This window comes from Diabrotica undecimpunctata, unplaced genomic scaffold (genome assembly GCF_040954645.1).
Source record: "Diabrotica undecimpunctata isolate CICGRU unplaced genomic scaffold, icDiaUnde3 ctg00001262.1, whole genome shotgun sequence".
Lineage (NCBI taxonomy): Eukaryota > Metazoa > Arthropoda > Insecta > Coleoptera > Chrysomelidae > Diabrotica > Diabrotica undecimpunctata.
Window position 1 is genome coordinate 13,742 of NW_027312102.1, and position 21,411 is coordinate 35,152.

At 34.4% G+C, this 21,411-nt stretch overlaps 1 long non-coding RNA gene across 1 annotated transcript; it reads left to right on the forward strand.

Annotated features, from left to right (window-relative positions):
- Positions 1-227: 227 nt before the first annotated feature.
- Positions 228-15,179, forward strand: LOC140431503 (uncharacterized). Its single transcript, XR_011949687.1, has 3 exons — positions 228-428; positions 6,412-6,588; positions 14,964-15,179. It is a non-coding gene; the product is annotated as an uncharacterized lncRNA (long non-coding RNA).
- Positions 15,180-21,411: the final 6,232 nt, after the last annotated feature.

Sequence of the window (21,411 nt, forward strand, 5' to 3'; positions counted from 1 at the left end):
AATTTTTTGCGATGTAGTGAATACTTTATTTTTGATGTGACTCTTTAACTTGGAAATAAATAGCACCTGCACCTTTTATATTAACTGGTTTTATAATGGAACAACCTATATTACATTTCCAAAATTTGACACTTTGTAAATAACGATACGTAAAATAAATATGGCTTAAGCCAATCATAAATGGATACTAACACAAGCAAATCTAGATATATCAACATATTCAACAAGATAACATATCATAATCTGTCGACATGCGTCTCGAAGATCATCTAATTACCTTAGTTGTATTTTTTAGTTGTATTAAAGTTTGTGTGTTGAAGAATGACCTAAAGTGTGACGATATTAATACACAAAAATTATGTGTGGATCAAGATTGGTGCGACTCATGTTTAGAGAGTCATATTTGCTGCAACTATTGTTATGATAAGGTACGTATATCACTTATCTCATACCACATTAGAGATTAAGTCAATATAAAATTCTACAAGGTGATCCCCGATATTCGTAGTAATAGGCACCGCGTTGTTATGGCAACAAACAATTTTACAAACTTTAAAGTGCTTTGGAAGATGTATTTTAAAGTACTTTGGAAGATTTTGCGTTTTGTGCAAAAAAACGCAAAATATTAAGACTTTACTGCAGTAGATAACTGGTTAAATCAATTTAAATAAATATGATTCATGATAGATGTTCCAAGATCTGGATCTTTATTAAATTAGCCTAGATCATCCATATTTGGACGTAGGCCTCCCCCTCATTTTTCTCTTATGTTGTTATATGTCATCTAACTACCTAAGTTGTGGTCTTCTTCTTTGACGTTTAGGCATAATTCCAAGGTTTCCAATGTATAATTATTTTGTCCCATCGGTCATCCTTTTGTCTTAAAGTATGCCCAGCAAATTTCCATTTAAATTGTGCTACTCGAGATATCTTTTTACTTTGGTTCTACTACAAATCCACCTGTTTCTTTTCCTATCTGACAGCCTAATATTTAGCATCTTTCATAGATCTTTGTTTTCGTTATCTTTTCTATAATATCCTTAGTAAATGTCAAAGTTTGACATTTACCAAGTATGTAAGAACATGGAGTACACAACGATCAAAAACCTTCGTTTTTAGGTATTGGGGATATATTTTGTTTCTCAATATATAAGAGAGTTTACCTAATGCTGCCCAAGCCCCATCTGGCTTTGAAAAAATTACTATTAAAATGGGAATAAGCCACAAATTAAAGGTTAAAGTACGTTTATTGACGTTTCAATTTCCACTTCGGAAATCGTTGTCAAAATACAAACATTAGTAAATTAAACAAATTTTGTTTTTTTGTTACTTGGTGAAAAATTCTTCTAATAATTTAATTTTATCTGACTCATTTAAATGTCTACTTTAAAATGATATTGCCAATATTGTTCAGTTGCGTTCCTGGGACGACTTTACTTGTAAGATAGTTCATTCGACTACATAAAATCAACTTTAACTTGAAAATATCTATCAGAAAAATTATATCATGTAATTCGTCTTTAAAAAGACAATCACATGCCATGATGAGATAAAAATCTCCTGTTAGTGATTCTATAGTAAATTATGAGGGAAAAACCAGGAAAAAAACCTCATAATACTATCCCGACATGGTAAGTATTTGGTCGTGCATTTAGTTTACTTTCAATAAACACCAAATGCTGATTTTATATGTTTGTTATTTAAAAAACATAAATGATGTATCCTCTATATGTTACCGACTTACTAATACTGGTATTTTCCTTTTAATAACTTCCTCTTTCAATATGGGTGACCAGATTTACATTCTGCCGAGGACACAATTGGTCTCATTTAGCATAATTAGAGCCGCTTCTTTGATTTTTCTCTTTTTACCATCCGTTTCTTTTAGGACTATATTTGAATCATTCCATTGAACCCTATGTTCATTATCCGATGCGTGTTTACATACGTATTTGAGATCTATCAAATTCTCTATTTTTAATATAAGATTGATGTTCACTTATTCTAACATTTAATGGCCTTGATGTTTCACCTAAATAAAACTGATCGCATTTATAAGGTATTTTATAAATGCAATTCTTTGTCCTTTCTTGTTCATTGTTAGGTTTGGTTTTAGACATTGCTGTAGTCTTCGTTAGTAAAATAATATTGCTATAGTTTTTCTTAACTTTATTTAGCGGAAAAACACTTCTAATACAAAAATGTACATAATTTAACATAACAACTTTTTGCGGCCATAATTCATAATAATCGTGTATCATAATGGTTTTGAAGAATTTACAATAATTCAACTGCTATGTATAATTTATATTTTAATATTTCCATGGTAATCCAATCTTTGTCTGGTGTTTTATTATTGTTCACTTGACATGAATCATAGGGATTCTATAATCTATTTCTATTTAAGTAACATTTTTGTATCATTTGTATAGTATATTTTATGTTGTATAGGTACTTCTATTTCATACTCGTTGTTTATACTATTCATCTGTGTATTTTCTAGTTATGGATTTAAGTATTTTGTGCTTTTATTTTGTTCTATTCATTTTTTAATTTTTTTTCCGCTTTTTTGTATCTTAGGGTAAAGTGGCCCAAGAATACGGACGTAACATATTTTTTCCATTATAAAATAAATGGTTAGGTCTTAATTATGAGCAATGTGTTCGAACGTTGAAATAAATGAAAAATGACTTATCTGTTACATATAAGTTTATTCTTGATTATAGTAAAGTAAAAATATAAAATTTAGAATCTTTAATTATTACAAAAATCACAACAGAACTGATCAACTGAATAATAGGTGCACGCTTCATGCCACTAGGCTTTACATTAAAAGCACTGGATCCAGTCTTCATCTGGTGGTTCCACAAACTGTTCATTATATGCAGAAATATCTTCCTCTAACATTTGATTAAATCCCGATTTATTTTTTTTACGCTCAATACTTATTTTAGCAGATTCCTTTTTGGACAACACCTTTGTTTTAACTTTTTAAGATTTAAACTTTTCTCTACAGTGTTCTGATTTTCATTTTTTACTTCTGTTTCCATCGATTTTCCTTTTAATTTTTTTTGTTGGAATTTTTTCTTTGAGCTTCTGCCTCTAATATCTCGAGAGTGTGCTTCAAGAGCGTACTGGTTACAATTTCTCATTTTTTATCTCTTTTTTTGAACTTCAGAACATTTCATTTTTAGTAGTGGACTAATTTCGGATGGAGACCGAATGGAAGTGAAGGCTCAACGTTGTCAATAGAAAAGTTAGTTGTTTAGCTTGATTAAAACTGGTGTGTTAAAAAGATCAAATGTTAACTTACCTACTGTTTTTTTTATTTTTGATGTCTAAGGAAATTTCACAATATACCACTTCTAATTCACCATTGGAGAATTTTTTTTTCACAAATTTCCTTCCATATTTTAACAGATCCTGTCTCCTTTTCACTTTTTGTTTGAGGCAGATTCAGCTGCTTTTACCATCAATATTTCTTCTTCAGATTACTTTTGGATGTATGGTCTATTACTTGCCATAGAAGGAGCGAAGTCTTCTTCTGAAAATATTAGAAGGGCTGAATGAAAAAAGTCCGGTCGATTTAAAAGCATCTTCAGCGTTTTTAATGTTAGCAACTTTATAATAAGCTTTTGAAAACAAACCCGCTACGCCAGTCTGGTTAATAACTGTACCAGGATGACTGACCAGCCAGCTGTCACCAAATTGACTATAAATCGACTTAAAAGGCCCAATAACCCTTTATCAAACAGTTGAAGTCTATGACTTGTGTGGGTGGAATAGTCACAAGAAGAATATGATTTTTTTGTTAAAAATTGTAGGGTACGATGTGAAATATGATTATCAAAAAGAAATAAAACAGGTGTTTCTTGATTAGATCTCACCACTTGCTTAAAATGTTAAATCCACTGAAAGGACAAGTCTGCGTTTATGAACTCTAATTCTGAAACTTATTTTAAAAGTCCACTTTTCCTGAAGAAAAATTAATGTTGGTGCTACGTATTCTCCGCTTCTAATAAAAAAAAACAAACTGCCTTGATTAACTGACCACGTTCTAAACTTGCGGCCTTCCCAACACTTCTTTTTCTTTTATTTGTGATAAATTTTATCAGTTTATTGGTAACCGTACTTAATCCAATTTCATCCATGTTATAAATACGTCTGGAAGGAAAATTAAACTCTTTATACAAGTATTTAAGGTTATCAAAAAATCTATCAATTCGAGGTTTATCATTAGGAGGACTCCGAGGACTCATTATCTTCTGTTAATTTCTGTCGTAGACAAAAGTCCTAACCCGCTTGTTACCGGCAGCTTTCGTAGTTGAATTGAAAAGATGTTTAATACCATTCATGACAGCAAATTCAAATACAAACTGCTTAAGGTCTTTTCTTATCAATCCATAAAACCGTATATCAAGCTAGCTGGATTTCCATATCATTAGAAAAAACACATTTGAATTTACCTAAAGATGTAGGTACAGTGCAACATTTTAAGAGCTTGCGAATAGTGGCCTTAGGAATATTCAGTTCTCTAGATATTTGCCTTTTTGATTTTCCATTATACATATCAGTCTATATTATTATTTGTTTTATCAGTCGCTCGGTAAAAAGCAGCTTCCTCTGGGACATTCTCTTGTAGATGTGAGCACTAATTTTCAAAAAAAAAAACAATCCTAACTGTTAATGCAGTAGAGTGATTTCTTTAGGTTATAATAGACACGTACAGAGTACAGCGCCCTTTAATGTACTTTATTAGAACACCGTTCCCAAGAGTTCGCACTGCATACTCATACTTACTTACTTTCTCCATGGCGTTACAACCCTTCGTGGGTTTTAGCCGACTCGACAACATGCCTCCACTGTTTTCTGTCTTGAGCAACCTCCATCCAATTCTCCACGCCCATGGTGCTTAGGTCTCCTGCTATATTATCTCGCCACCGGAGACGAGGGCATCCGCGTGGTCTCCTTCCAGTTGGGACTTCCTCCCACCCCAGTCTTACTGTTCGTTCATCAGAATGTCTTCTGAGGTGTCCTGCCCATTAGAGTCTTCTGGACTTTATTTCTTTTATGATGTTGGCGTCTGGGTAAAGTTCTTCGAGGTCTTTGTTAGTTCTTATCCTATATTGTCCTGAGGCTTTATCCAGCACAGGGCCAAAGATCTTCCTTAGGATTTTTCTTTCCCAAACACATAGTCGCTCTTCGTTTGCCTTTGTTATCGTCCATGTTTCGCTTCCATACATCACAACGGGTAGTATGATTGTTTTATAGACCTGTATCTTTGTACGTGTTGTTAGTTGTTTCGATTTTATAAGGTTTTGGAGGGCAAAAAGACATCTGTTGCCGGCCTGGATCCTGTTGTTTATTTCTTGTGATCCATTATTGTCTTCAGTTATTGTTGTTCTAAGATACTTGAATTCTCTAACGCGCTCAAAGTTAAAGTCATCGATGGTGATGTTCTGACAGATTCTGTCTCTGCTTTGGTTATTGTGGCTCATATACATATATTTCGTTTTCGTTGATTTGAAGCCCCATCTTCTCTGCTTTCTTCTCGAACCTCACGAAAGTCTCCTTCATCCTTAATCGTGTGTTTCCTATTAGATCGATATCGTCTGCAAATGCCAGTAGTACGTTTGGTCCTTCTCGATGAAATACTGTATTCGGTTTTTCGATTCTTGCACTTCTGATGTGTTCCAGAGCTAAGTTGAATAGTTGTGGTGAAAGTGCATCTCCCTGTTTTAGTCCATTGTTTATTTCAAATGTCTCCGAGTATTGTTGTCCAACTCTCACCTTACATCGTAACCGTTCCATACACATCCGTATCAACCTGACTAGTTTTTTTGGAAAGCCGTACTGCATACTCATGGTAACTTTAAAATGGCTCTTGGGGCAACATACCAACTGGTACGTAAAATTGTTTTTTTTATTTTCGAATCAAAAAATTTAGTAAAACAAGGTAAAATAAAAAAGGCCAACATAATCTGTAGAACAATTATATTTAAGGTAATAAATGTGCGTACTTACCACACAACACGTTATTTTTAGCAAAAACAAAACTATACATAAACTATACTGCAAGCACGTTTTTACACTATAGCCTCTAAACAAAGATGTAACCTGTCAATTTGCCAGCAGAGGATCTGCATTTCTATGGGTAAAAATTGAAAACGTATTGAATACAAGTCATAGAGTTAGGAAATTCGCCTTATTATGTCCTAAACAAACCTTAACAAACTAACGGTATCTTTCAAGTAAATTTACCAACTTAAAAGTGATTTTAATTAAATCAAATTTTAGAGAAACACGCCAACAAAATAAGCACAACGGAAATTAAAAGAAGTGTTTGATTTATGTTAATATATTTTGTTTACATAATATTTTATAATTTATAATTGCAGCATTATCTTGTAGAGTTATACTGGAAGACGATGTAACACCAAAAACCAATTATTAAAATCAAACTGCAATGAAACGATGATTGAATTAAACCAAATGAGTACAGTAATTAAACAGACAAACAAACCATTTACAACAAAAAAAGAATTATTCAAATCAAACCTCAAAATGTTCTTGTACAACTTAAAAAAGGTAAGTTCACTTCATATTTATTACCTGGTAGCGCAGTTATAATAACGTCAACTTACTGAGCAAAACCATTTTGAGATCGTGAGTTCGAATCCCAGCCTAAGACTTGCAAAAAAGTCTCTTGTTTGTCGGACCGTTAGTCACTTGAGGTACCGGAGTCGTTCGGATATAATAATCGATTTATTGTTAACACAATGATGCCGACTTTACTTAGTAAAAAGGTAATTCCTCAAAATGCTTTATAACGATTTATACCGGTATTATTAAAAAAAATTACCTTAACACCTGTTCCCCTAATTGTACGATTTTAAAGTCCAGTTTGGTGCCATATTTAGACTTTTAGACACTTTGGTGACTTCACTTTGGTGACTTTGAGAAAAGGTAAATATAACATACATTAATGCTGCATGATTTTACTTGATCATGTCTATTCTTATAAACGATTGAAAAGCTATTAAAAGTATGGGAATGTTGATTATAATAAAATGATAGAATATCAATTATCATTGACTAGAAGTTTTAGCATACCATTCTTCTTCTTGATGTGCCTATCCGTTACGAATGTTGGCGATCATCATGGCAATCTTTATCTTATCTGCAGCAGCGCGGAAAAGCTGCACAGATGTTGTATTAAACCAGATTCTGAGGTTCATTAACCGAGATGTTCTTCTTCTTCCTAGACATCGTTTTCCAAATATTTTCTTGAAGGATGGCTTGAAGGAGAGCATATCTAGATTCATTTCGCATAATAGGTCCGAAGAATTCTAACTTTCGAGATTTGATGGTTGTCAGTACTTCTCGGTTCATATTCATTCTTCTGAGGAGCTCCTTATTTGTGACTCGGTCAGTCCACGGGATCTTAAGTATTCTCCGATATAGCCACATCTCAAATGCTTCCAGTTTTCTGCACATATTTTCGTTCAAGGTCCACGATTCAACACCATAAAAAAGGACAGAGAAGACTTAGCATCACAGCATTCCTACTTTTGTATTAAGAGAGAGGTTGTGATTCTTGAAGAAGGCCCCCATCCGATTGAAGGTGGATCTAGATTTTCCGATGCGTGCTCTAATCTCCTGGTTGTTGCTCCATTCTTCATTTATTATGGTGCCGAGGTAGTTGTAGTGTGTCACTCTTTCTACAGAGGATTGGTTGACGTAGAGTTGACCATCTGTTATCCTTTTCTTGCTAATTATCGTAAGCTTTGTCTTCTTAACGTTTATATTGAGTCTATATTGTTGACAGTAATACGTGATTTTGTTCATAAGAACTTGTAGGTCTTCTAAGTTGTTCGCAAATACTATGGTGCCATCTGCATATCTAATGTTGTTTAGCCGGTAACCATTTAGTAGAATATCTTATTCAGTTTCGTGCAAAGCTTCGATAAATATTCTTTCAGGGTACAGATTGAAGATTAGAGGAGACAAAATACAGCCTTGCCTCACTCCACGCATGATTTTCACATAGTCAGTGTGTTCACCTTTAACTTTGAGATTTGCTGTCTGATTCCAGTAAAGATTTCTAATTATTTTCAGATCTTAGATGTTAATTCCGGCTTTTTTTAGTATTTGCATCATCTTGGCGTGATGTACTCGATCAAACGCTTTCTTGTAATCAACCAGACATGCGTATATGTCGCAGTTGATTTCTCTTCATCTCTGAAATAAGACTTTTACTGAGAACAAAGCCTCTCTAGTACCAACAGCATTTGTGGAAGGTAATTTGACTTTCACGCAGGTTGTAGATTATCTTATAAAAATTACTTTTAGGAACAATTTTAGGAGATGACTCATGAGGCTTACAGTACGGTAATCTTCGCATTTTTTGGCTCCTGGTTTTTTCGGGAAGTGCAATAAACTCAGATTTCAGCAATTCTGTTGGTATTTCTTTAGAGTTGTATATGTTGTTAAATATCTTTGCGATTATTGCTATTGATTCGTTGTCCATTAGTTTAAGTAGTTTTGCTTGTATATTATCAGGGCCTGCCGCATACCATAATAGAGGTAGAAACAATTTATATTCCTATGTACATCAAGTAAAAGTCACAGGCATAGCGGAATACGAGGTAGTTAGAAAGTTCAACTATGTCGAAAAGAGGGTATTTCACTGTCGTAGTCTAAATTCATTTCAAATGGTTGTGATTGTTTAGTTTATATTACTTAGCCCTGATCAGTATTACCTTCGTATTACACTATCATAGTCTGATTTAAAATCTAATGAAGAGGTTGTAGGTATCGATATTGAATTCGTTGGTTTTTTTAGTATCTGTTTTACTGCTCCATTGTTAATTGACCAGATCTAAAATCACTTTGATATTCGCCCAGAAACTCCTATAAATATGCACTTATGTGACCATTGTTTCTTTGAATAGTATTTGTTTTTACAATTGGTAGGTTGCTAACCTTACCAATCACTTTCCACATTTTATCCTGGCTTGGGACCGGCTTTGGTAACCGCAGAGCTACTCAATCCACAACAGACAGGGGTGATTAATGGAGGCACATTGAAAAACAGACAGTCATGTCTATATAAAAAGAAGAAAAAGAAGAAGAAGTGACCAAATAGGATACTCGAAAATATTTTGTATACTATGTTAAGAAGGGTTATACCCCTATAGTTTTTGCACTCCAATTGATTACAGTTTTTGTGTAACGGACAAACAATTCCAGTACACCACTCTTCCGGAATTTTGTTCCTTATTCCGAGATCTTACCATTATTTTCTATCTGATTAGTAGAACTATCGCTTCCATATTTAAGAAGTTCTCTAGATAAAATGTGACTTCCTGGAGATTTGTTATTTTTGAAGTTTTATTATATCCCCTAGTTCTTGAATTGAAGCAGATTCTAATGGCAGTATTCTTGTTTCCTAGTCCTAGAAGTGGTAGACTTTTATTATTTAGTTTATAAATGACAAAATAAGTATATTATTAATCTATTATTTCTTTATTATTTAGAACCACATACAGTATTGTGCGAATTAATCTGAACAAACAGAATTAATTTGTAAATATGATTTATTTATTCCAAAGGTACATGCCAAATTTAGGTACTCTTACATGAGATTTTTTCATTAGTTAGTATTTAATATGTCCCCCCTTTTACTTTTATGACTTCCTGGAGTCTTCTAGTCATTGAATCCACAAGTTTTTTTGCAATTGTTTGTGATTGCTTCATCTCTAAACACCACACCTTAATCACTGCTTCCACCATTTTTTGTTTTTGTCGTACAGTAAAAATTTTGCAGTTTAGCCTTACATATGGCCCACAAATTTTTCAATAGGATTAAGGTCAGGTGAATTCCCAGGCCAATTAAGAAGGGTAATATTATTATCCTTGAATTATTTCATCATAACCTCGATACATGGCACGGAGCGGATCTTGTTGAAAAATTGCAGTCCCTTCGGCCCGTACTTTGTCAAGCTCTATAGCTAAGCGTTGCCCTAACATGGCTTCGATAGGAATAAGCGTGCTAGTTCCTGAGTAAGAAAAATAGCCCCAGAACATTTTTTTGGTGGATGTTCAACTTTTTGGTTAATATGGCTAGTGAAAGTGACTCTTGGCTACCTTTTGTCGAATTTTAAATGCTGGCCCTGCACTAGGAAGTGAGTCTCATCAGAAAATAACACTTTTCTCTCCAATCTTCTGCACTCCAATGAGCGTATTTTTTTGCCCAGTTTAGTCTTTTTTTCATCATAGGCGCTGTCAGAAGTTGCTTCTTCTGCGGTTTCACTGCTCTTCTCCCTCCTTTTCTAAATCTTGCTAGAGGTCATATGATATCGCGCAAAACAAAGGCTTCATCTCGAGGAAAAGTCTTCCGTTTTCTTCAACATTTTTCTTTCTGCTGCACTTCAACTGACCTTATTTCCTTTGTTTGTTTAATTATTTTGTTTACTGCAACCCAAACTTACACAACACTCTTTTACAATGTCCCTCTGAGTCATTGGTGTATGCTCACTAAGTGTTATAATCCTTTCTCTTTTCCTAGAAGTGATATCGATTTAAAGAGTTAAACCTGGTTGCACAGTTAAATCAATGAAAATAACACCAACTTACACATAATCTGAGATACAACAAAATATAATAATGATATAAAACACAAAGCACGTGTTTTGACCAATATACTAATAAGATTTTGAGGTTATGTTGTTTTTTTTGACAAAATAGTTGAATCTTCTCAGTTTGACAAAACAGTTGGAAACTCTGGATCTTCTTCATCATCTCTATTTTAGATACTCAGTCTTTGACATATTCATATTGAGGTCCCATTTTTCATATTCTTTCTTTAGTTTTCTAAACATGTAGTCCATGTCTTCCTCATCATTCGCTACGACTACCTGATCATCTGCGAAAAATAAAGTTGTTAGACATTTACCCCACCGCCTATGGTCTATTCCCATTCCGGATACTTGTTTCCTCCACTGCTCTAGTGATGATTGAATATATATTTTAAATAAGGTCGGATATAGACAACATCGTTGTTTAGCCCCCTTGTTATTGAAAATGATTCAGATCTAAAGTTTCCTTCTTTAACGACACTGTCTTGCATTTTTGTATATATTTGCGATAGCATCCACATCCTCTCTACTGAGACCTACTTTCGGTCAATGTGTGAAAACAGTTTTTTTCAAAGGTACCGTATCGTGTGTCTTCCTCTAAATCTACAAACAATAGGTGGTAGATAGATTCCTTGCCTTCCGTTTTTCGATTACCTACTGCAGAACGAATATACCATCAATGCACGAAATCTATTTTGTTCTTCTATGTCTTCGTATTCTGATTATATTCTTTCTTTTATTATTCGACCGTACAACGTCCCCACTGAGCTAACAGTTAGTTCACTATAATTAGACATTTGCGTTTATCCCCTTTCTTGAATATTAAGCTGATGTATCCAACATTCCAATCATCAGGGAATTTTGTCCTTTTAAGCTTTGTTAAATAGTTGAACCAACATCTCATGTAACATTTTTGGTCCAGACGTTACTAACTCAATTGGGATGTCTCCAGGTCCTGCTGCTTAACCGTTTTTTCGATCTTTTGAGGGCATCCTCTAACTCTCCGGTTGTTATCTCAATTATTTGTGTATGTTCGGATATTTCTTCCATTTCGACCTCTTGGAATTTACATCTATCCTCTGTCAGTAAGACCTCATAATGAGTTTCCACTGTTTCAGATCTATTAACTGTAAGTTAGATTATTCCTTTCCTTCCCTCTGGAGAGACTTTATCACCTTTCACGCTTGCCCAACTCTTGTTTTACCCCTAGACCTATCCACCTCTGCATATCTTCGATCCCACATCTCATTTTTTACTTTTCACTACTTCTCTTTTTACATCTCGTTTAATTTTTTTATATATCTTGTAATCTTCCTCCTTTCTCGTTGACATCCATTTCTGATAAGCAGTTTTCTTCTTATTTACTAACGTTTGCATATTCTCCGACCACCATTCTTGATTTTTTGTTTCATGTTTCTCTTTATAAACCAAAGCTTCACTTGCAGCCTCATGAATGCATTTTTTAAGTTGATGGTATAATTCTTCCGCCGATGTATTTTCTCGATCCACATTTTGTAATTTTGTGGCTAGTCGTAATTTGTAAAGAAATTTCGTTGAATCTTCTTTTAATCTTTCTATGTTATATTTAGGTTATGTTACTTCTTGTCCCTTTTTTATATCTGTACCTGAGTGTTATTGTTTTTTTGCGATAGTTAACTATCAAGTTGGCCATAAGTAAACGATGGTCGGATCCACATTCTGATCCACGGTATACGCCTTACGTCAGGTTATTTTTAGCTGGGAAGTTTGACGCTGGATTACGTAGTCGATTATCGAGGACAGATTCCTAGTAGGTTGTATCCATGTAAATTTTGTGGATGTCTCTATGTTGAAAAAATCCATTCATAATTTTGAGAGAACATTGTTTCACAAAAATCTCTAAGGCATTTCGTTGTCATTGGTTATTTGTTCCCCATATCTTCCTAAGACTCTGTTATTTTCTTCTCTCCCTCTATGCCGTTTAAATCTCCTAGTATAAAGATTTCACAGTTTTCTTTAACTTCAGAGAGTATTTCATTCATCTTGTTGTAAAAATCGTCTTTACTTTCTGGATCTGCATCTTCATTTGGGACATACACTCCGACAATTACGATGTTGTGCTCATTCTTTTTCATTTCCAGTATAGCAGTTGTTCATTTACTTCATTCCATGATTTAATATTGTTTTTAAGATTTTTACGAATGGCAATAGGGACTCCTCTCTTAGCTCTGTTATCTTTACTCACTCCACTGTAGATATGTATATATTCTCCTATCTCTTCATTTCCTTTTCCCTTTTTCTTGGTCTCGGTGAGAATACATATATCTATTTTTCTTTCCGCTAATTCTTTGAATACTTCCGCTTGTTTGGTTCTAAGTCCTTGTACATTCCATGTAGCCAATATCATTTTCCTTTCCGTTGCTTTGGTCGTCTTTGTTTTGATCCATCCTTTTATATTCCGAGGCTTTTGGTCGAAATTTTTAGCATTTATTTCTTTTGAAAAGGATGAGGTTGCTAGCCCATCGCCTTAACACGCCTTCTTTATTCGGGCTTGGGACCCGCACCGGCATTTACTGGCTACCTCAATCCTCCCAGCACTTACCGTAGGCGGAGTTAATTTAAGATTTAATTAGAATAAAAAATTTGAATAATTTCGTTTTGAAAGGTAGTGTACAAGTTATAAAAAATATGAAAAACTGCGCCGACTTAGAAATAATAAGGTGTAATCTTAAATAACTTTGCTTGTGAGTTGAATTAAATTCCTGATTGAATAGCTCTATGGTATATATATCAGGGGGTCACCAAATGGCGGGCCGCAGTCCGCATCCGGACCGTGAGCTTGTTTTTTGCGGACCGCCGTTAAATTCAATATATAGTAATAAATTATAGTGTAAAATTATTATCAAATCTAAATACATATATAAATATCTTTACATTTTTAAAATAAATAGTACTAATACTATATAAAAGTACTCGCAATCGGTAACGGTGTTCCAAAATTTCAGGAAGTACCTACCTAAAAATAATCTTTTACAAACTACAACAGAGAAGCTGTCTGAACATTAAAATTATTTTAATTTGCATATTTATGACGGACCTAGTAACCAGTCCATAATAAACCAAAATGTTTTTTTCAAACTTTCAGGTAATAGAACCATATTAAAATGAATTTCTTTTGTATTAAAATTTTGAAGTTCTTTTTAAAAAAATAAATTTCAATATTTCTTTATCAATATTTTCAACATTGTTTCAATTTACATATTTCTGACAGTAACCATTCTATGGAATTTTATAATAATTCTATTGTATTTAATAAAACTAAAGATTACTGTGGTTGATGTTGGACATTTTCATCGATTTAGCATCCATGTTATCGAATACCTAAATATCGATGGCAAAAACACCGACCATCGAGCCAAGGAGTACAATGTTTATCAATCATCGATGAATATCGCGCATCAATAGTCTCAGTCTCTCAGTTTTGCTTGTCAAATCGTAATCTTCAATTAGTCGTCATATCGTATTGTTTACGTTTTTATTCTTTTTATGGTGGTTCTAGTTAACACTTTAAAGTGTTGTTTCTATATAGTTCTAGCGTTGTTTATATTTTTACATGTATATCAAGATGGATAAGAAGAAAAGAAAAACTTGTCATTGGCATCGGCAATTCAAATCATACCTAGAAGACACTAATGCTCAGTTTGACGATTTGCTTCTTTATAACAAGGTGAGATTTCTAAGCAAAGGTTTAGTGCTTGAAAGATTCTTTGTAATACTTGACAACATAAAGAAAATTCTGTCCACTATTAATAATGAAGCTTCAAATGACCATTTGGGCTTCTTCTTGGACACAGAAAAACCTTGCAACTATCGCATTTTTGGCAGATATCTTCACACATTTGAATTACTTGAATTTAAAACTACAATGCAGGGGGAAAACTTGTTTGTGAAACTTCTTTCGGATATTAGAGGTTTATCGAAAAGAAACTTTTTTCTGAGGATATTAAGGCAGGACTAGTCGCCTGGTTTCAAGTACGTAACGTACGTAAGTTACGTAAGTAAGCCTGCGGTTAAGCCACTGCCTGGTTTAGTGTTGAATGTCCGGACCACGGAAGTATAGTAGGTTTTCGAAACGGACCCTCAGGGAATATAATTGGTGACCCCTGGTATATAATCATAAAGTTTGGCAGAAGGGCTTTAATCTGTTAAAGATTTTCGCATTTTATTAAGATTTCTATTTTAAGGAAAACAAAAAATGAGAACAAGTTAGGTTATGTACGCATGCTTTTTTTCTTACAACTAATTTCGTCCTTATATTATTTATATGATTTTAATATTTTACAGGTGTTCCAACAAATGTCACGTTTTCTTACAAATTGGCGGAAAACTATCCATTAGACTTATATTACTTAGGAGATCTCAGTATGTCTATGAAGCCAAGCATGAAAATTTTTTGCCTCGCTAGGTCAACATTTACCCAGTAATTTGACGAAACTTACAAACCATTACAAACTTGCTTTTGGATCTTTTGGAGATAAACCAGCTATGCTTTTTATTATACTGATGAAGAATCTGCTCGAGATCCCCTGTAAAAAAGCGATGGAAGAATCTTGCGAACCTGGGTACTCATTTCGACATCACTTGAACTTTACTTCAAATACTGAGGACTTTTTAGATGCAGTAAGTGCTCTTAGATGTAGTAGTGCGTGTACTGTTCGTTGCAAGATATTTCGGATTTATTCTTCTAGGTATAGTTGTATACAGGGTCGGACTTATATACTGATACATTTATCAAAATTACGGTAATCCCACAAAGTAAAAGAAAAATGCATATAAGTAATAGAATTATATTAAAATATATATTTAACATAGTGAAAAAATACAAAAAAAAATCATTTTAAACTTAACTATCGTCTACATTTAAATCGGTATCACTATCATCGCTATCGTTTAAATCTATAACTACTCTATTTATAATGTTTGGAACTGTAATTATTTTTCTTCTAGTTTTTTGACATGCTCTATACATTTTTTCCAATATCTGCTGTAATTTTATTACATTCGGTCTTAATTAAATCTACAACAGTCAAAAATGATTTAGGAGAATTATTATTTTTTCCTCACATTAGTTTTTAATTAAGACCACAACAATTCTATTGGATTCAGTACACAATAGTAAGGACGTAATCTTAATACTTTATGGCCATAATTCTCAGCTAGCCTGTCGATAACACAATTTTTTCACATTTAAACTATTTTAATAGTTCTACAAGTTGTTTTTTAATCGTTGATTTGAGCTTTGTTTGAATTAGTGTTTGGAATTTTACTCTTTAGTCTAAAATGATACGGAGCATTATCCAAAATAATAGCGCTATTTCTTTTTAATTTATGTAGGTAGTAATTGCTGCTCAAACCACTTTTTCAAACAATATTTTGTCCATATCTTTATGATAATCTAAGCGACAATCACTTACACTCTTAGCAGAGAGTAATAAAGCATCTTCTACCCATCCTGATTTTCCCCACAATGTAAAATACAAATTCTTTTCCCTCTAGAGGGAGGAACATTGATGACGCAATTTTTAGTACCATCGGTCCAACATTTTTTAACTATATCTTGGGTGTCGAACAAGATTCCTCCAGATGATACAAGCTCTTCCCTTCACTCCTAAAAGACCATAGACTCTCCAAATAATCGAACCTCTACTTTATTAAACGGCTGAATTCCATAATTGCCTGCCGTTTATTCACTGTTTTAAACATAATATCATTAGATTTTAAAAACCTCCAAACAGTAGTTTATGACACTCGGCGATTATTTCTTTGTTTCTTAATTCACTTAAAAGTTTATTTAAAGTTGGTAAGTTAATCACTGAATCTTCTTCTCATGGCGCCGTCTCCTTTCGAATGTTGGCGATCCAAATGGCAATTGTAGTTTTGGAAACTGCTGCGCGAAAGATTTCTTGCGGATGAGCGGTCGAACCATCTCCTCAGGTCTTTCAGCCACGAGTTCTGGCGTCTTCCTACGGATCTTTTGCCCTGTACTTTTCCTTCCACGCGCTATCTCAGAGTTTCATATCTTTCGCCTCTCAACACATGACCCAAGTATTGCATTTTCCTCTCTTTGATTGTTCTTAGTAATTCTTTTTGTTTACACATGCGACGAAGTACCTCAACATTAGTAACTCTTTGTACCCATGGAATTCTCAGCATTCGTCTGTATATATACATCTCAAAGGCATCTATTCTTTTTTCAATTTCAGAGTCCACTGTCCCACTTTCACAGCCATACAGTAAGACAGAAAAAAACGTAACATCTGATCATTCGGATTCTAAACTGCAAACTAAGGTCTGATCTTGTAAAAAATGTTTTAATGCTCATGAATGCTTTCCTTGCTTGTTCGATTCTTGATAAAATTTCTTTTTTTGGATAACACTGACTACTGATATTTGCTCCCAAATATTTTATGGAATTTACCTGTTCTATTATTTGACCCTTAACATACACACGTAGGTACGTTTATTGGTGTCTTTGAAAATACTAAAGTTTTAGTTTTGGAAACGTTTAGATGTAAACCGAACATTTCGCTGTGGTGAACTAACGCATTTATTATATTTTGTAGTTCTTGTGCGTTGCTTGCTATTAAGACGATATCATCAGCATATCTGATGTTGTCTATGCTGATTCCGTTAATCTTAATTCCGCCTTGGACCTCGTCTAATACTTCTCTGAATATAGACTCCGAATATAAATTAAACAGTAGCGGTGATAAGACGCAACCCCTGTCTCACTCCTCGTCGGATTTGTATATCTTCGAATGTTGTGTGCTCTATTTCAATTGTTGCCGTTTGGTGCCAATATAGTTCTGAGATAATTCGCAAGTCTTGTTCGTCAACTCCAGTTGTTCTCAGAATTTCGATCATCTTTTGATGGTTAACGCAGTCAAAATGCTTTTCGATAGTCAATAAAACATGCATATACATCTACATTTATGTCTCTGCATCGTTGCGTTAACACATTTAAAGCAAAAGGAGCCCCTCGTGTTCCCAATCCGTTTCGAAATCCGAATGTGTCACTCATCTGGAACTCGCACTTCTTGTAAATTCGTGTATGGATAATTCTGAGAAAAGTTTTAAGGACATGAGACATCAAGCTTAATATTCGATAATCATCGCATTGTGATGAATTCGATTTTTTTGGTAATGCTATGAATGTTGATTTTAGCCAGTCTGTTGGTATTTGAATCACTGAATACAGATGATATACTGTTTCCCGTATAGCCGATAAATGAAAATTCGGTAATACTCGATGGACACCAGAAACCTTTCTTTTTTTTTTCGCAACACTCTTTCATGTTTTATAAGTTCGTACACAATGGATAAGTGGCACTTGTGTCAAAAAAACCGACTTTTTGATCGCTTATGATTTAACCATCGTCGAAAGAAGACCTAAGAAAAAATATGTAATATTACTTTTTAAGGAATTCTGCTTGAAATTCTGTGTTTTTTATGAATTAATTAATCGGTAAATATGATTAACCTTCCTAATAGCGGGTGGGGCGAATTCTCGCCCACGGTCTAACGTTTTTATTAATATCTGTAATTAAGTTTGATCAATCGCTTTAACGGTTTAGGACATTGGTAGTTGATGTATTAATAACACAAAGAAGTAGTAAAACCCACAATACCGCGAACAGAAAATTAAATATTTACATCGGATATCGCGGAAATGTATGTGGGGCGAGAATTCGCCCCACGAGGTATCGAGTGTTTTCACGTTCTTCAAATCTAATTTTAATCAGTTTAGATAAAAGTTTTGGAAAATTGTTATTAATGACTGTACTAATTACTTGCCATGATGTACAGTCGCATCCTTTACATATTAGCAATTGATTGTAATGTGTTTCCTTTATCTTTGAAATTCTTGCTATTACACAGTGGGAACTTTTATAATTCCACTATTAGCATATTTTTGTCTAGATAATTCCATCCGAATTATCTTGCAACGGATAGTAGTAAGAATTTTTATTGCCAACTACTTCTCGAGCATATTATACAACAATTTTAAATTTGTGAAACTTATAAATAGATTAATATTTTTAGGTTAGTTCGAGCAGAGTTACTGCAAACGTCGACGATTTAGATGGAGCTCTAGACGCACTGCTTCAGGTTTTGGCATGTAATGAAACAATTAACTTTTCGCCTTTGTCCAGAAAAATAATTTTGTTACCAACAGATAGTTTACTTCATTCAGCAGGCGATGGAATCTTAGCAGGAGCTGTTAGAAAACCAGATTTAAAATGTTTATTGGACAAAAATGGAGAATATACTAAATCTTTAATCAACGATTACCCCGCACTAGATCAAATTGAATTTGCCTTAAGGAAAAATAAGGTAATTAGTTTTCTCATTATATGATACAGGTTTATAACATAGTTTTTATAGGACATACCTTAAAAAACAAATATTTTTGTATGACATACTTAGTTCCCCTTGTCATATTTTGAACTTGCCAGGACGATTAATTATATTTCATTATTATAATATTTACAGTTGTCCTTTGATAATCGGACAGGTATGGGACCAAAGGGGTGTCGGATTACCAAAAGTGTCCAGATTACCGAAAGTGATTATATATTTGGCATTGTTTGTTAGCAGTAGCCTACAATGTTCTTAAATTTTATGAGTAAAATTCTACCTAGATTAATATGCAAATGAAATACCCATTTCAGCTAACTAAAACATTGTTTATTAAAAGAAATATAAAAGCCAATAAATTTAATGTACACAGAGTGTCTAAATAATAACTTTTCATACTGTGCTTCCTGGATCACGTGTTAATCAGATTCTGTCATTTCTTTAATTATTTCTTAATCTGTTAAGTCAGCATTGAGATTATCATCTAAAATCCACTCTTTTCTTGAATCTGATAAATTAGTTATATTGTTTCAAATTTGAAGGTCAGCATCTAGTACAACTTGCATAGGTTGGTCATTGAATTCTTTGTTAACTTCTATTGGAAGAAGTTTGTTGGTGAGCCAAACATTTTTCCACGATTTAATCAGTGTAGTAAGCTTAACTTGATGTCAGGCAAACGATTGAAAATCGCATCTTTGATGTTAAAGCTTTTCAAAATTAAAGTGATATCAGCATTAGGTTGACTTATTAGTAGTAGTATGTTTCGGTAAACTGCCTCGATATATCGGCAGTTTTGATTTTTAATTCGTCCTTATTAGGATGTCTTGGAGCATTGTCTAACAAGGCGAGAGCTTTTACTGGCAGTTTCTCTTTTCTTAACTCATCTTTAACTTGTGGAACAAAGCAGTTCTTGTCACGATTAACAATTTCAACTTATAGGGTCCTGATGCATTCGCGCATACCATGAGAGTAAGACGTTCTTTCTGAAGTTTTCTACCAAAAACTTTTTTTGGTCTGAGTGACAAACGTCTTTATTGGAAGTTGCCCGCCAGTTTAGACCGGTTTCATTAGCTCTATAAAGTTGTTCAGGAATTAGTCTAATTCGGTGATCTCTTTGCTCAAATTTTGAATAAATTCAGATATCTCAGACTCATTGATGCGGCTGGTCATACAAGGGAAGGTGGAAGGCAAAACAGGACAGGGGAGAAGACGCACGTCCTGGCTGAAGAATCTGAGACAAGGGAGTGGAAAAACGTCAATAGAACTTTTAGAAACGGCTGCAGATAGAGTCAAATGGGCAATGATGATCGCCAATGTCCGTAGGGATGGGGCACGTAAAGAAGAATGAGAGAAGGGACCCAAACCTTACTATGGCCGAGAGAAGACAGGAAAGGAAAAAGGTCTATTGAAAGATGGCAAGAAGAATGAAACAACACGGAGGATGTGGTACAGTGGACGAAAATGCTGATCTCGAACATAAGAGATTAGGTGAACAGTGGCCACAGGCGACTGGATTATTTCCTGATGCAGGTGCTCACAGGACACGGGTGTTTTAGGGTCTACCTTTCTAGGTTCGGAACGGCTGACACAGATGAATGCCTATACTGTGGACACTCGGAGACTGTGACACATACGGTGTTAGATTGGAACAGATGGATAGTAGAAAGGAACAGAATGGAAAGAGAGACAGGTGTGAATTTTGTTACAGTGAGAGAAATGATTAAGACTTCTTCTTCTTCAAGTGCCGTCTCCATCAATGGAGGTTAGCGGTTATGGTGGCAAACGTTTGTCTATCTTCAGCTGTTCTTGATTGATGATTAAGACAATGATTGAAAATAAATCAGGTTGGACTAGCATACACAACTATATCTGTGCAGTGATCAAGAAAAAAGAAGAGGAAGAAAGACAGCTATACCAACGGCAAAGGTAAGAGTGAAAGATGCTGGAAATTGAAGCTAGAAAAGTGGGTCAGACTGTGTGAGTTAAAATGCGTGAGTCAGACTGTGTGGAAGGAGGAAATGCCCATTTGGGAGTGATGCCGTACTAGGATCGATGTGGGTCTTCTACGCGCTACATGGCCTTACAGCGGCCATTCCGCTTTCCGGATCGCTGGATGACAGAGGAGGGTCTGGTTTAGCAGGTAGGCGTTCGGCGTAGACTCGGCGACGAGAGTGTTAAAGTACCTTGGGAACTATCGCCGGGAGTACGAAGAACGAATCCTGAACTAAGGTCAGTCAGGCGGCGTCCGGGACTGAGATGTCTTTTGAAGATTTCAGACCCCCCCTCTATAAAGACGAAACAAAAAGTATTGTTACGTAAAAATATGAGTCATAGTTTTAACCTTTAAAACATGTTTTTAATCTAATATGTTGTA